Genomic DNA, 15,951 nt, shown 5'->3' with positions numbered 1-15,951 from the left:
TTCCCTGGACTCTTAGCTAGAGATTACAGGGAAATACCAGCTTTGGATGAATATTTTATTGGCAAGTGGAAAGACACTGCCCAGGTGTCGGTTGTAGAAACAGCAGCAGATAGGAGTTGAGTTATCTCTGTAACTGGAGTGTGATCAGAAAAAAAGTAAAGTGCTATGCACAGTGAATTGTGGAACTGCGATTTGCTGCAGAAAGAAGTACAGTATCCTGTGATTGCCTCTATTATTTTATTTGCATGAGGTGGGGCTGTTTTTTTGGTCAGACATTTCTGGAATTATTTCTGAGAATTCTTAAAATGAAGCTAACTGGCAGAACTGAACCTGTAGCCCTCAATTATTATAGTGATAATGTCAATGTCCTCTAGCTAAAGACTACCAGGAACCCGCATGTAGTAATTAAGCTGGTTTTATCATTTGTTGCAGTGAGGGAGAACAAACACAATGGAGAACTGTGAGGCACCTAAAGGTTGTTTAAAAACCTTATATAGGAATTGACCTTTGGTGAGGTGACTTGAGTGAGGGTCAAAGGAAGCTGTGGTTCACTCTAGGAGGGATGATGTCAAACAGCAGAGCAATTTTGTGATAGAGAATTTTGATAAATTTTATGTAGGGTGGGAGACAGAAGCTGTAATTGGTCATGAATCAGTAGTCATCATATTAGCCTGGAGGGAGAGAGATAATGGGACATTTCTGTGGTTTGGACAACTTATTTTTGTCTGAGTTCAAACATTATGAGCTGATCTTACTTTTGACTTGTTCTATTAGAGTTGATTTGTCTGATATTAATGTCCTGTGAAATTGTTTACATTCAACAGAACATGAAGCCCTAGTTTGGTGTTACTACTAGTGCCAGGCCAGCTCCTAGCAACACCAAGGCTTAGCTGATAGTACCAGGCTAGCTCTTGGATGTTAGGAAATTATTTTCTCTTTCTTAGTTTAGTGTTTTACCAGAGGTCATGTGCAAGAGGCTTCCTTAAGTGCATTTCGAATAGGCTTGACCTCCCCCTCCATACCACAGGCATTTCTCTTGCTTCTCCTGCATTACTCATCTCCACCTACTCAGCCCCATGGCATATTTCTGGGGCCTACTCCATATCCTGAATCTTCCATGAAACCATCTCTGACACCACAAAGGACATTCTTGCCACCCTGATCTTCGTGCCTTTATTGTTTGCTCTAGTTCTTTGGCACTCTCAGGTTACACCAAGACTGTCTTTCTCACTATCATATCTTAAGGCTAAACATTACATGCAATCTATGGATGTAGTGATAACTGGTGACACGTACTGTTAGTTGCCTTTTGCTGCATGAGTTTTATTACTTCAGCTGAGCTCAAAGGTATTCAAGGGCAGGAATTGTGTGCTGAGACATCATATATTATTTATGTCTGAGGTTTTGTTGTAAGTTTTTTCATGTATTAACCCATTCAACACCCACAACAAGCTTATGAAATGCTATTATTATCTCCATTTTTCAGATGAAAACAAAACACCTCTTCCTAGCCTTTTCTGCTACCTCTTCTGCCCGTTCCCCATCCAGTTCTCTCGGAAGCTAGTTAATGATATATAGCAAAAGGCAAAGGAGCAGTGCATGTGGGTTTTCTCCCCCAAATACTATTCAGGTATAACTCACTTTACATAATGCATGTTTTTGAAAATGAAGCATTAATGAAATGGTGCTTGCTTAAACAAAGCAGCTACCACTAGTAGGTGTATCGGGATAGAATTGTTGTGCCATATGCCAAGTTATAGCAATACAATTAGGCATATACTCTTTAGACTCTCACTACAATGCTACCCTTATCCTTATTTTACAGGTAATGAAACCAAGGCACAGGATGGTTCATAGAAGAAAAAGAGGAGTACCGGATAAAGAGGTAAAAGAGAAGAGAAAGAAAAGTGGAGCTACAGATTCAATGCAATCCTTATTAAAATTCCAATGACATTTTCACAAAAATAGAACAAACAATCCTAAAAATTGTATGGCACCACAAAAGACCCCATGTAGTCAAAGCAATCCTGAGAAAGAACAAAGCTGGAGGAATCACACTTCCTGATCTCAAACTATATTACAAAGTGACAGTAATCAAAATAGTATAGTACCAGCACAAAACAGACACATACATAGCACTGGCCGGGTGGCTTAGTTGGTTGGAATGTCATCTTGTACATCATAAGTTTGCAGGTTTGATTTCTGGTCAGAGCACATACTTGGGTTGTGGGTTCAATCCCAGGTTAGAATGCATATGGGAAGCAACCTACCGATGTTTCTTTCTCACATCAATGTTTTTCTGTCTCCCTTCTTCTCTCTCTAAAAAAAAGAAATCTACTATATATTCTAGGGTAAGGATTGGGAAAAAAAACTCATAGATTAATGGAACAGAACAGAGAGCCCAGAAATAAACCCTCTCATATACAGTTAACTATTATTTGACACAGGAGCTAAGATTACTCAATGAAGAAAAGATAATCTCTTCAATAAAAAGTTTTGGGAAAACTAGGTATTTACATGCAAAGGAATGAAATTAAACCCCTATCTTATACCACCCAGAAAAATTAACTCAAAATGGATTAAAGAGTAAAATATAATACCTGAAAATGTAAAACTCCTAGAAGAAAACATAAGGGAAAATTTCCTTGATGTTGGTGTTGGCAATGATTTTTTTGGGGTATGATACCAAAGAACAAGCAACAAAAACAAAAATCAACAAACGGGACAACATCAAATATTTTAATGCCTTTGTGCAGCAAAAGAAACAATTTTTAAAAATGAAAAGGCAACCTATGGAATAAGAGAAAATATTTTAAAACTGTATATCTGATAAGGAGTTAATATCCACAATATATAAGAAACTCATATAACTCAATAGAAAAAAATCCAAATAACCTATTTTTAAAATGAACAATGGACCTGAATAGACATTTTCCCAAGGAAGACATAGAGATGGTCAACAGGTACATGAAAAGACGTTGAACATCGCTAATCATCAGGGAAATGCAAATTGATACCACAATGAGATATCACCTCACACCTGTTTGAATGGCTATCATTAAAAAAAAGACAAGAGATGACAAATGCTGGTGAGGATGCAGAGAAAGGAGAAAACTTTTGCATTGTTGGTGGGATTGCAAATTGGTGCAGCCACTATGGAAAAGGGTGTGGAGTTTCCTCAACAAATTAAAAATAGAACTACCATATTATCCAGCAATCTCACTTCTTTGTATATGCAGATGCCCAAAGGAAGTGAAATCACTGTCTCAAAGAGATATCTGTACCTCCATGTTCATTGCAGCATTATTCACAACAGCTAAGACATGAGAAAAATACTAAGTGTCCAGTGATAGATGAATGGATTATTTTTAAAGAAAGAAGTCCTGCCATTTGTGACAACATGGATGGACCTCCTTGAGGGCATTATGCTAAGTGAAGTAATTCAGACAGAGAAAGACAAATACTGTATGTTCTCACTTATATATGGAATTTAAAGGAGCCAAACTCACAGAAACAGAGAATAGGATAGTGGTTGTCAGGTGATGGGGGCTGGGTGTAGCAGGGTACATCAAAGGGTACAAACTTCCAGTTATGAGTAAATTTTAGGGGTATAATGTACAGCATAGTGACTATAGTTAACAATATTGTATTTTATACTTGAAGGTTGATAAAAGAGTAGCTCTTAAATGTCCTCACCACAAAAAAAGTGGTAATTATGTGACATGATGGAGCTGTTAAATAAGCTTATCATATCATCATTTTACAAAACATACATGTATCATCACTATTGTATACCTTAAATTTACACACTGGCATATGTCAACTGTATCTCAGTAAAGCTGGAAAAAAGTAAATTGGAGGGCCGGAGGTGAGGGGATGGTAACGGAACTTTGTGGAAGTGGGTTAGGAGAGGCGAGGGAAGCTTTAGGTAGGTGTACTTTTATTGAGTACATGTAAAGATAAGGAAAAGAGAGCAGGACTGGAATTTTCTTGGAGGCACTGCCTAGCCTACCCTTCTAGAATGAGAAGATCTGAGGTCAGAATTGTCAAAAGAACAACAAAATCATGAAAACGTGTAATTTGTCTTCTCCCTGCAGCAAAGCCTGATCTCTACAGTAAAACACAATCACACTGCTCCACCCAGTGGCAGGTCCTAGAGAGTGCACTGAGAGTGTCTGCCAGAGCCCCCCAGACTGAATTGGAACCTTGAAGTAGTAGGGAGGAGTGGCTATGTTATTATTTTTAATCCAACCCCCCAGATTCTTATGTGCTGCTGGCTGAATTTGGACTTTCCTTATGAAAAGGAGACTTTTTCTGATGCCAATCAGGATGGCAGGATGCACCTGGGCAAGGTGCTAAGCTGGACCCTCTTTGTTTTTTGCATTCTCCTGTCAGTTTTCTTCTTTCTCATCAACTGCCACTTCTCAGTGGGTCATTGTGTATTAAGTGGGTAGAGATTCAGCATTGCACAAGATAGACAAGATCTCTGTTCTCATGGAACTTCAGTGAAGAAGACGGACAAACAAATCTATACTTAGAGATGGTGATAAGTTCTATGGAGGAAATAGACATTATACTGAGATAGACAATGACAGGTTAAAGAAGGCCTCTTTGAGAATGTGGCACTGAAGCTGATATTTGAGGAATGAGAAGTCAGCTATGGGGAGAGTTGAAGCAGGGCCTCTGCCAGCCCTCAGAGTTCCTTTGTTCTGAAAGAAAAATTAACACCCCTGATCACACATAGCTCTCCTGACTTAGTACATACTAAGTGCTCGCTGGCACTTTGGAGTCAAGAGATAAAGCTGTTTCTCCAGGAAATTATAGCCTCATACAAGGGTGCACATCTCTGACAGCAGATTGTGGGCTAGATTTCAGTCCACTCTACTACTCTACAGAGTATAGAAAATAATCTGTACACTCTTACAAATAAGTATAGACTAAAGACTCTCCTACAACTCTTCCCATGGCTGACTTCAAGCATATGGAATCACATAGGTAGGAAAGGACTTCATGTGTTCTAGAAACTATGAGACAAGTGGCAGGCAGAGGCTAGATCACACAGGGTCTTATATGGCAGAATAAGAAATAGGCTAGTGTGAAATAGGCTTATTTAATCTGTGAGAAGCCCAGTGAAGGTTTTTAAGAAGAATGAGTGAAATAATCTGAGTTATATTTTAAGAAAATCACTCTGGTTGCTGTTCCGACGAACTACTGGAGGGGCTTCTTCCAATATTAGCAACACTGATTCCATCTGCAACCTTAATTCCCCTTTGCCATGTAACCTAACATATTCACAGGATTCTGGGGATGAGGATTTGGATATCTTGGGGAGGGGACATTATTCTGCCTACCACAGTGATTATAACAATAGCCAATGGCTGGACACTAAACTGGGTAAGGAGGCAAATGGAGAAACAGTGGTCAGATGAAGAGTAAAAAAAGTGGTAGGATTGATGTATTGAAGAAATAATCTGATGAGATTGAAGAATTGTAGCACTGTAATAGAAAATTTATTTTTTAATATTTTTATTGTATGTTTTCCATTACCATTTAATCCCCTTATACTCCCCTCCCCCAGCAATCACCACACTGTTGTCCATGTCCATGAGTCCTTCTTCCTTTTTGCTCAATCTCTCCACCCCCTCTTCTCCCCTCCCTTAGATATCATCCTGCTCTCTATGAGTCCATCTCTATTTTTCTTGTTAGTTTAGTTTGTTCATTAGATTCCACATTCACTTAGCATAATGTTCTCCAGGTCCACCCATACTGTCACAAAGGGTGACATTTCTTCTTTTTTACTGCCGAATAGTATTCCATTGTGTAATTGTCCCATGGTTGTTTTATCCACTCATCTACTAATACATAGTTGGGCTGCTTCCATATCTTAGCTATTGTAAATAATGCTGCAATGAACATAGGGGTGGCTTATGTTCTTTTGAATTAGTGTTTTGGGTTCTTTCAAATATATTCCAAAAAGTGTGATCACTGGGTCAAAAGACAGTTCCATTTTTAATTTTTTGAGGAAATTCCACACTGCTTTCCACAGTGGCTGTACCAGTCTGCATTCCCACCAACAGTGAACTAGGCTTCCCTTTTCTCCACAGCCTCACCAGCACCTGTTGTTTGTGGATCTGTTTATGATGGCCATTCTGACCGGTGTGAGGTGGTACCTCATGGTGGTTTTGATCTGCATTTCTCCGATGATTAGAGTAGAAAATTTCAAAATGCCACAGTTTCTGGTGGTGAAATAGGCTAGTATGGATCATGTCATAGAGGTGAGTATCTGATGTAAGGTTATAAAAAAATACCAAATAAAGAAGCCAATGGAAGCGAAAGTGTAAGGTATAAGATATGTAGTCCATATGAATGTTAAAATCGCCAGGAATAATGAACAAGCTCTAGCTAAGGAAGGACAACTGAGCCTGGAAGGAAAAACATAAACGCCACAAGCTGGGCAAGCCTTTAAGTGCAAAGAGGCCTTTGTTGGTGTCAGCTCGCCCAAGCCCAGGGCCTGGCAGGACGGAAGTTCCTGCTCAACAGGAAGGATGGAGCCTTGACATTGCACCCCACTCACAGGGGCTGGGTTCCAGGTCACAGGCCTCGTGCTGTGGCCCCTGGAGACATGGGAGGCAACGTTGAGTTCTGAGAGGCAGCCCCCTGCCCGACCTGTGGCCTCCACAAACAGCAGGAAGTGCTCAGCTTGAGGACCCTGCGCTCTTGACCCCAGGGTCTTGGCTCTTGTAGGGAGATGGCACCATTGTGTGGGTGCTTCTCTTTGGGGAGCACCCACAGCCCAAACAGCAACAAGCCTAGTCACTCCCAGTGGTGGGGGGCAGGGAAGGATCTCACTCACAGCAGGGTGGGAGGTGTCGGGAGGCGCAATCCTTCATCATCCCGGGCATCCCAGCACCACGAGCATCACAACTGGCCACAAGAGCAGAAACCTCACTGGAGACCGGCCATGCAGAGGATCCAAAGAGGGAAAGAAAGAGGGGTGCAAAGGCCCTTTGGAGACAGTCTGCCCTAGGCAGGCAGAAGAGAAACACCATTGACACTGATGGGGATTCCAAAGCTCTGTGGTTCTATCACAAACACCTACCTATCTGTGTGAAGATAGCATGGGTGCCATAAATTTGAAGGTCTGTATGTTTCCCTACAAAGGTCTATGGTTTTTGTAGAGCTAACAAATAATGTCCACACATATCATTGTAATTCAGGAGAGCCTGTGGGGGTGTTAGTGGGGGAGGGGGAACAAATACAGGAAAGAAGACTTCCTGGAAGCAATTAATTGGAGGCAGACTGTGAAAGAGAGTTTTGGATTGGTCTTCAGGGAGTGTCCCCTGCCATGCTGATATTAAATGGTAACCTCTTCATGTTGTGAAAAGACTTGGCTGCTTCTGTTGACTGACAGGGGAAAGAGGGAAACTTTCTCTAAGGAAATTTGAAATTCTAAGTTGTGCCAACTTCCTGGCTTGGAAACCAATGAGAAGTCATAGGTAGATGACCCGATATGGAGGTCAGGTACCAGCCGCACACCAGAGATATGGAGTGGGACCTCCTGAATGGATGTGCAACCCTGGGCAGTCTCAGGCAAATGACTGAGGCTCTGGTGTCTGTCCCGTAGACTTCTGGGCTACATACTGGCTATGAAGAAAGCTCCAAGGTCAGAGCTGGAAGGAGAATCTCCCTCAGTTTTGTTTCAGGTATTTTCCTGGAGGCACACCCACTTCTTCCTTTCTTCTTTGCTTGATGGTGCCAATTAATTCAACCTCCCAAGGACTTAGAGTCAACTCCAACCACCTAGGGAGATATCTTGCTTCGTTTGTGAAAGGACCATCTCCTCTGGGGTCCTCTTCATTCTCATCATTTCATAGCAATAGTTTTCCATGAAAACAGTTTTCTCCATGGCAAGCCCAGTACCCAGTCTGGCCTCCCTGCACAAAGAAAAGGCTTGAGGTGCAAACTTCTGTACCAGAGACTTCATAGTTAACAGCAGCCATCATGTTGTTTTTCAGTTCTGCTGATAACTGGAGGGGGCAACTGAAGAGAAAATGATTGAATATAAATATAGTCTTGGCAAATATATTAGAACACTGATGCTATGTGCAGCTTGGAGTGCCCGGCTTCCAGAGGTCTTAGCCAACCCTTCAAAAGGGGCACAAGAATGCCCTGGCAGGCTGGCTCAGTTGGTTGGAGCATCATCCCATACACAAAAACGTTGTAGGTTCAATCCCTGCTCAGGGCTCATACCTGGGTTACGGGTTTGATCTCCTGTAGGAAAGTGTACAGAAAGCACAGTGTACGGATGTTTCTCTCTCACATGGATGTTTCTCTCTCACATGGATTTTTCGCTCACTCACTTTCTCTCTCTCTCTCTCCTGTCCCCTTCCTCTCTGTAAAATCAATACAAAATATCCTTGCATGAGGATTTAAACAGAGGGCACAAGAATGATGACAGGGAGACACTAGAATGCAGACTATTGGCAGTTTTGCCATTTTTAGTTTCATGTGTTAAACAAGAACAGATACAAATGACAGTTCCAATGGGACATGGCATTGATGCATTAGAAGTTCCCTGGTAAATTTGGTAGATGTGTAAATGCATGATTTAATGAATACAATTGATCAGTTTGGATAGAATGTGAAGAGGATAGGAGGGAAAGGGAATGGTGGCACAAAGAGGAATGTGTGTTTATACAGGAGACAGAAGACTTTCTTCCCAATAATGATCAGTAGTAATAATTAATTATTAGTAGTAGTAATTACTGCCTCAGTCTGCTTTCCAAGCCCATTTGCCACTCTGCTCATGCTTGAGCCTTTTCATTCCCTGGACAATTACTTACACACACACACACACACACACCCTCTTTTCCACAATGCATGTTCTTTCCATCACCTGCTGTGTACTCCCACCTTCCCCCTGCCCTGCCATCCCTCATTGCTAGGCAAAATCCTAGTGATCCTTCAGGATCCAGGTGAAACACTTATTCTTGAGCACCTTCCCAGGCATCAATCCATTTCTTCCCCCTTCCCAGTTAATCATTCTCTCTCCATGTCACAGCACTTTGTGTTCATCCCTGTTTTAGCACTTGACACCTGTATCATCATTGTCCAAGTGTCTGCCTAACCTTTAGATCATGAACTAGGGGAAATCATGAGTATTAAGGCATAAGTGAGTGGGCACTCACTAGCACAACTCCAGGCATATAGTAGGTAGTCAATACATGCTTGGTGAATGGTTGAATGACTGAGCTCTCTGGTGTATGTCCTGTAGTTTCACGAGTCAACAGATATTATTAAAATTGCTAGGTTGTTATTTAGTTGAGGAGTCAATGCTCAGTTGTTGGTTGTTTTACACCGTGTTTTTGGTACTCTCTTAATCTATGGCTTTTATGAGGGGCAGAGTCCATAGCACTAGATTTTTCCTAACAAGTTCATAGAACTATTGCCAGGCTTCTTATCTCTGATCATAAGAGGTAGAGAAACTCTCTAATTAATTGGAAGTAGTAAAGTGGTATACTCACTTATGAATAAAAGTACTTATTTTTGCTAGCTAGACTTATTGACATTATAATATCAATATCACAAAGAGAAATTGCATAAACCACTATATAAAGGCCCATATACCCCTCATGCATTTCTATCAATTGTGGATATTTATTACCAAATATTTTGACAACGGTTTGTCAGGTTCGTTGAATGTCTTTAATTCAGCTGCTCTGTGCCCACTACATATTGAATGTCACAGAGATTTGACTTCGATGGTATTAAGACATGTAGTGGTTTATTGTTAAAGTGGGGAGAGGAGTAAGAACTTACTTGGAGGTATCATGGGCTTCAAATGAAAGATAACTTTTCATCGTATGGACTAAGGCACTGTTTTAGCATTATACTGGTACTACTCTTCCTTATGTGTGAACGAGCCACTACTGCCTTGGCTCTGATATAGTTAGTCATGGTAATATTTGTCATTTCATAGCCGTAGTTTTTTATTTTTATTGAATTTATTGGGCTGACATTGGTTAATAAAATTGTATAGGTTTCAGGTGTATGATTCTATAACATCATCTGTATATTGTATTATGTGTTCATCACCCAAAAGCAAGTCTCTATTCATTACCATTTACATCTACTTTATCCCCTTCTACTTTCCCTGACCCCATTTCCATCTGGTAATCACCATACTGTTGTCTGTGTCTATGCAGTTTTGTTTTGTTTTGGGTTTTTTGCTTAATAATTTCACATTTTTCACCCAGTTCCCCAAAACTCCTCTCCTCTGACAGCTGTCAGTCTGCTCTCTGTATCTATGAGTCTGTTTCCATTTTCTTTGTTTTGTTCATTAGATCCCACATATAAGTGAAACCATATGGTATTTGTTTTTCTCTAACTGGCTTATTTCACTTAGCATAATACTATCCAGGTCCATCCATGCTGTCACAAAAGATAAGATGCTGTTGTGGTTTTTTTATGGCCAAATAGCATTCTGCTCTGTAAATGGACCACACCTTTTTATCCCCTCATCTACTGATGTGCACTTGGGCTGTTTCCATATCTTGACTATTATAAAGAATGCTGCAATGAACATAGTAGTGCCTATATTCTTTTGAATTAGTGTTTTGGTTTTCTTCAGCTATATTCCTAAAAGTGGATTCACTGGATCATTAGGCAGTTCTATTTTTAATTTTTTGAGGAAATTCCATACTTTTTTTCACAGTGGGTGCACCAATCTGCATTCCCACTGACAGTGTACAAGGGTTCCCTTTTCTCCACATCCTTGCCAACACTGGTTGTCGATTTATTGATAATAGCCATTCTGACACGTGTGAGGTGATATTTCATTGTGATTTTTGATTTGCATTTCTCTGATGATTAGTGATGTTGAGCATCTTTTCATGTCTGTTGAAATATGGCCAATATGTCTATTGGCCATCAGTATGTCCTCTTTGAGAAGTGTGTATTCAGGTGTTTTGCCTGTTTTTTAACTGGATTGTTTGGTTTTTTTTGGTATTGAGTTGTATAAGCTCTTTATACACTTGAGATATTAACCGCTTATCAGATGTATCATTGAAAAATATGTTCTCCCATTCAGCGGATTGTCTTTTCATTTTGTTAATGGTTTTTTCTTTTTTAAAAAAAATTTTTCCTATTTATTTTTTAGAAGTTTTTATTTATTTATTTTTAGACAGAGGGGAAGGGAGGGGCAAAGAGAGGGAGAGAAATATTAATGTGTGGTTGCCTCTCATGCACTCCCCTACCAGGGATCTGTCCTGTGACCCAGGCATATGCCCTGACTGGGAATCAAGTCGGTGACCTTTTGGTTTATAGGCCAATGCTCAATCCACTGAACCATACCAGCCAGGGCTCTTAATGGTTTCTTCAATGTGCAAAAACTTATTAGTTTGATATAGTATTATTTGTTTATTTTTTCTTTTGTTTTCCTTGCCTGAGGAGATATATCAGAAAAAAAACATTGCTAAGAAGAATGTCAGAAATTTTACTGATTATCTTTTCTACTAAAAGTTTTATGGTTTCAAGTCTTACATTTAAGTCTTTAATCTATGTTAAATTTATTTTTGTGTATGGTGTAAGATGGTGATCTAGTTTCATTTTTTTTCATGTATCTGTCAAATTTTCCCAACACCACTTACTGAATAGACTGTTTTTACCCCCTTTGTATGTTCTTGCTTCCTTTGTCAAATATTGATTGACCACAAAGGAGTGGGTTTATTTCTGGGCCCTCTACTCTTTTCCATTGATCTATATGTCTCTTTTTATGCCAATACCATGCTGTTTTAATTACTATGGCCTTGTAGTATAGTTTTATATCGGGTAGCATGATTCTTTCAATTTTGTTCTTTTTTCTCAAGATTACTGTGGCTATTTGGGGTCTTTTGAGGTTCCATACAAAATTTTGGAATATTTGTTCTTGCTCTGTGAAATATGTCATTTGGACCTTGCTAGGAATTGTGTTGAATCTATAGATTGCTTTGGATAGTATAGATATTTTGATGATGTTAATTCTATCCTATCCATGTACACAATATATGCTTCCACTTATCTGTATCTTCTTCAATTTTTCTCTTCAGTATATTATAACCTTCCAAGTACAGATCTTTTACCTTGTTGGTTAAATTTATTCCTAGGTATTTTATTTTATTTTTCGATGCAATTGTAAATGGGATTGTTTTATTACTTTCTCTTTCTGATAGTTTATTATTTGTATAAAAATGCAACTGATTTCTGGATATTTATTTTGTGTCCTGCTACTTCACTGAATTCAATTATAAGTTCTAGTAGTTTTCTTGTGGAATCTTTAGGGTTATCTATATATAGTTTCATGTCATCTGCAGATAATTACTTCTCCTTTTCCAATTTGGATACCTTTTATTTCTTATTATATGAATGCTGTGTCCAGGATTTCCAGTACTGTGTTGAATATGAGTGGTGAAGGAAGGCATCCTTGTCTTGTTTCTGTTCTTAAGGGAAACACTTTTTTTTTTGCCCACTGAATATAATGGTGGCTGTGGGTTTGTCATATGAGGTCATTTTTATGTTGCGATATGTCCCCACTATTCTCACTTTGCTGAGAGTATTTATCACAAATGGGTGCTGGATTTTATCAAATGCCTTATCTGCATATATTGATATGACCATGTGATTTTTATACTTTATTTTATTTATGTGGTGTGTCATGTTTATTGATTTGCAGATATTGTATCAACCTTGCATGCCCAGAATAAATCCCACTTGGTCATGGTGTATTATCTTTTTTTTTAATTTTATTTTTAGTGAGAAAGGAAGAGAAGGAGAAAGAGAGGGAGAGAAATGTAAATGTGTGATTGCCTCTCACATGCCCCCAACTGGGTACCTGGCCTGCAACCCAGGCACATGCCCTGACTGGGAATTGAACCAGTGATCGTTTGGTTCACAGGCTAGCATTCAATCCACTGAGCCACACCAGCCAGAGCCTGGTGTGTTATCTTGTAATGTATTGCTGGATTTAATTTGCTAATATTTTGTTGAGAACTTTAGCATCTATGTTCATCAGGGATATTAGCCTATAATTTTTGTTGTTTGTAATGTCTTTATCTGGTTTTAGAATTAGGATAATGCTGGCTTTGTTAAATGAGCTTGGAAGTCTTCTTTCCTCTTGCGTTTTTTGGAATAGTTTTAGAAAGATAAGTATTAGTTTTTCTTTGGATGTTTGGTAAAATTCACCTGTGAGGTGATCCAGTCCAGGACTTTTGTTTGTTGGGAAGTTTTTTAAATCGCCACACAAGGATATGTTTATTGATTTTAGAAAAAGAGGAAGGCAGAGACAGAAAGAAACATCAATTTGAGAGGGAAACATTGATCATTTGCCTCTCATATGCACTCTGACTAGGGCCTGAACCCACAACCTAGATATGTGTCCTAGCTGGGAATCACACCTGCAACCTTTTGGTGTATGGGATGACACTAAGCCATCTGGCCAAAGCTGTTGGGATTTTTATTTTTAATTACTGCTTCAATTTCATTAGTTGTGATGTGTCTATTCAGATTCTCTGATTCTTCCTGATTAGGTTTGGAAAGATTGTGTGTTTTTAGGAATTTGTCCATTTCATCCAGATTGTCCAATTTCTTGGTATATAATTCTTCGTAATACTTTCTTACAAATTTTTTTTGTGTGTGTTTCTGTGATATCAGTTGTTAATTTTCCTCTTTCATTTCCAATTTTATTTATTTGGGTCCTTTCTCTTTTTTTCTTGATGAGTCTCATTAAAGGTTTGTCAGTATTGCTTATCTTTTCAAAGAACCAGCTCTTGGTCTCATTGATCTTTTGTACTGTTTCTTTAGACTCTATTTTATTTATTTCTTCTCCGATCTTGATTATTTACTTTCTTCTACTCACTTTGGGCTTTGTTGTTATTTTTTCTAGTACCTTTAAGTGTAAAGTTAGATTTTTTATTTGAGATTTTTCTTGTTTCTTGAGGTAGGCCTGCAATGCTATGAATTTCCCTCTCAGGACTGCTTTCTCTGTGTCCCATAGATTTTGTGTTGTTGTGTTCTCATTTTCATTTAGTTCAAGGTATCTTTTTGTTTTTTCCTTGATCTCATTGTTAATCCATTCATTTTTTAGTAACATGTTATTTAGCCTCGAAGTCTGTGTGTGTTGCTCAGTTTTTTGCTTGATTGATTTCTAGTTGCATAGCATTATGATCAGAGAGGATGCTTGACATGATTCAGTCTTCTTAAATTTATTGAGACTTGTCTTGTGTCCTAACCTGTGGTTTATCCTAGGAAACATTCCATGTGCACTTGAAAAGAATGTATATTCTGCTGTTTTGCCGTGACTTGCTCTGAAGATATTAATTAAATTCATCTGATCTAGTGTATCATTTAAGTCATAGCCATATTTTTCATTGGCAGCTTCCTAGTGAGTTCTTTCTTGGGATGCCAAGTGGCAGAGCTATGGGCTTTCTTCATGAGATTTGAGAGATGTAGTCAGGCAGCCAATTAGAACTTTTATTTACCTGGGAGAACTTTGAATCTCAATACTTGCCTGAGAATGTCCTGGTAATACTTGTACTAACAAAACATGTAAAAAAAAATCATACCTGTCATCCCAGGAGTTTGACAGTGACAGGAGAAAGATCAGGACTGAAAGATTGATGACTGATGAGTTTAAAGTGACTAAAGACTTAGTATCTACAAACAGTCTGCATGGAACTACTTTGGGGAGAATATTTTGGAAGAAGTTGAAAAAAACACTTAGTATAACATGAAGTGGAATCTCCTAAAAGGTGTTGCAACTGATGGTGGTAAAAATATGTGTGAAGCAGAAAACAGTTTTGTGGACAAATGTATAAAAGTTGTGAAGATGTAAAGTATTTAACTATTATTATTATTCATTATATTCTTTATCAGCAGTTGCATTGCAGACAATATTTGAATATTTCATGTGTTATTCAGCCAATAGTATCAATGGGGAACTTCATCCACTCTCGTTAATGTAACTATCACAGTTCTGTGTACTTCTGTCAGAAATAGAAGCTGGGTTGTCTCACTTGCTCTACCACAGAGCAATTCCATTGCTTCACAGTGGTAAAGGGGTGTGTGTATGCATGTGTGTGGGATTTTTTAAGCTCAAGATGGAGACTGAATTATTTTGATTGATAAAGTCTTCCTTAAATGTTATTCAACACTAAATGGCTTTGAAAATAAGCTGTTGTTGTAGGTTTGATAATATTTCTTAATCAATTCACCATACAATTACAATGCAAACAGTGATTATACACAAAACTTACACTGTGATAGAGTCATTTCAATAATAACAGAAATCATTCAAATTAAAGTACTGCCTGGCTGCTTTATGTGCTTCTCATGCTGTCAAAAGTTAAAATAAGGAGCAAGATCTCAAATTCCTACACAGATTTGCAGTGAATATAGATCCAAGTTCAGACAACAGTTCCAGCAGGGTTTTTTTTTCCAGACCTCTATGAAAGTGCAAAGGAAATTTCCATATTTCCCAACCACCTAACTGTGCAATTGAGGAGCTTTCATGTATACTTCAATTGGAGGTGATTAACCTATAAGGTAATGACTTGTTAAAAGGCAAATACCAAGAGGAAAACCTAACAGAACTGTATAAATGACATCCAAGAGATAAATATGCTCAACTAAAATCATATGCTTGTCTTGATTGGTGTGGCTCAATGGATTGAGTGCTGGCCTGTGAACCAAAAGGTCATGGGTTCAATTCCCAATCAGGGCACATGGCTGGGTTGCAGGTCAGGTCCCTGGTTGGGGGCATGTGAGAGGCAACCAATTGATGTTTCTCTCACACAGTGATGTTTTTCTCCTTCCCTTTGTCGCTCATAAGTAAATAAAATCTTCTTTTTTAAAAAAAATCTGCATTATCTTAAAAAATCATATGCTCGTGCTAAGTGAAATGTCAGTCAGAAAAAGACA

The sequence above is a fragment of the Pteronotus mesoamericanus genome, unplaced genomic scaffold (assembly GCF_021234165.1).
Source record: "Pteronotus mesoamericanus isolate MK-2021 breed Mesoamerican mustached bat unplaced genomic scaffold, CSHL_Meso_final contig_57, whole genome shotgun sequence".
Classification (NCBI taxonomy): domain Eukaryota; kingdom Metazoa; phylum Chordata; class Mammalia; order Chiroptera; family Mormoopidae; genus Pteronotus; species Pteronotus mesoamericanus.
Note: the sequence above shows the minus strand (reverse complement) of the source record.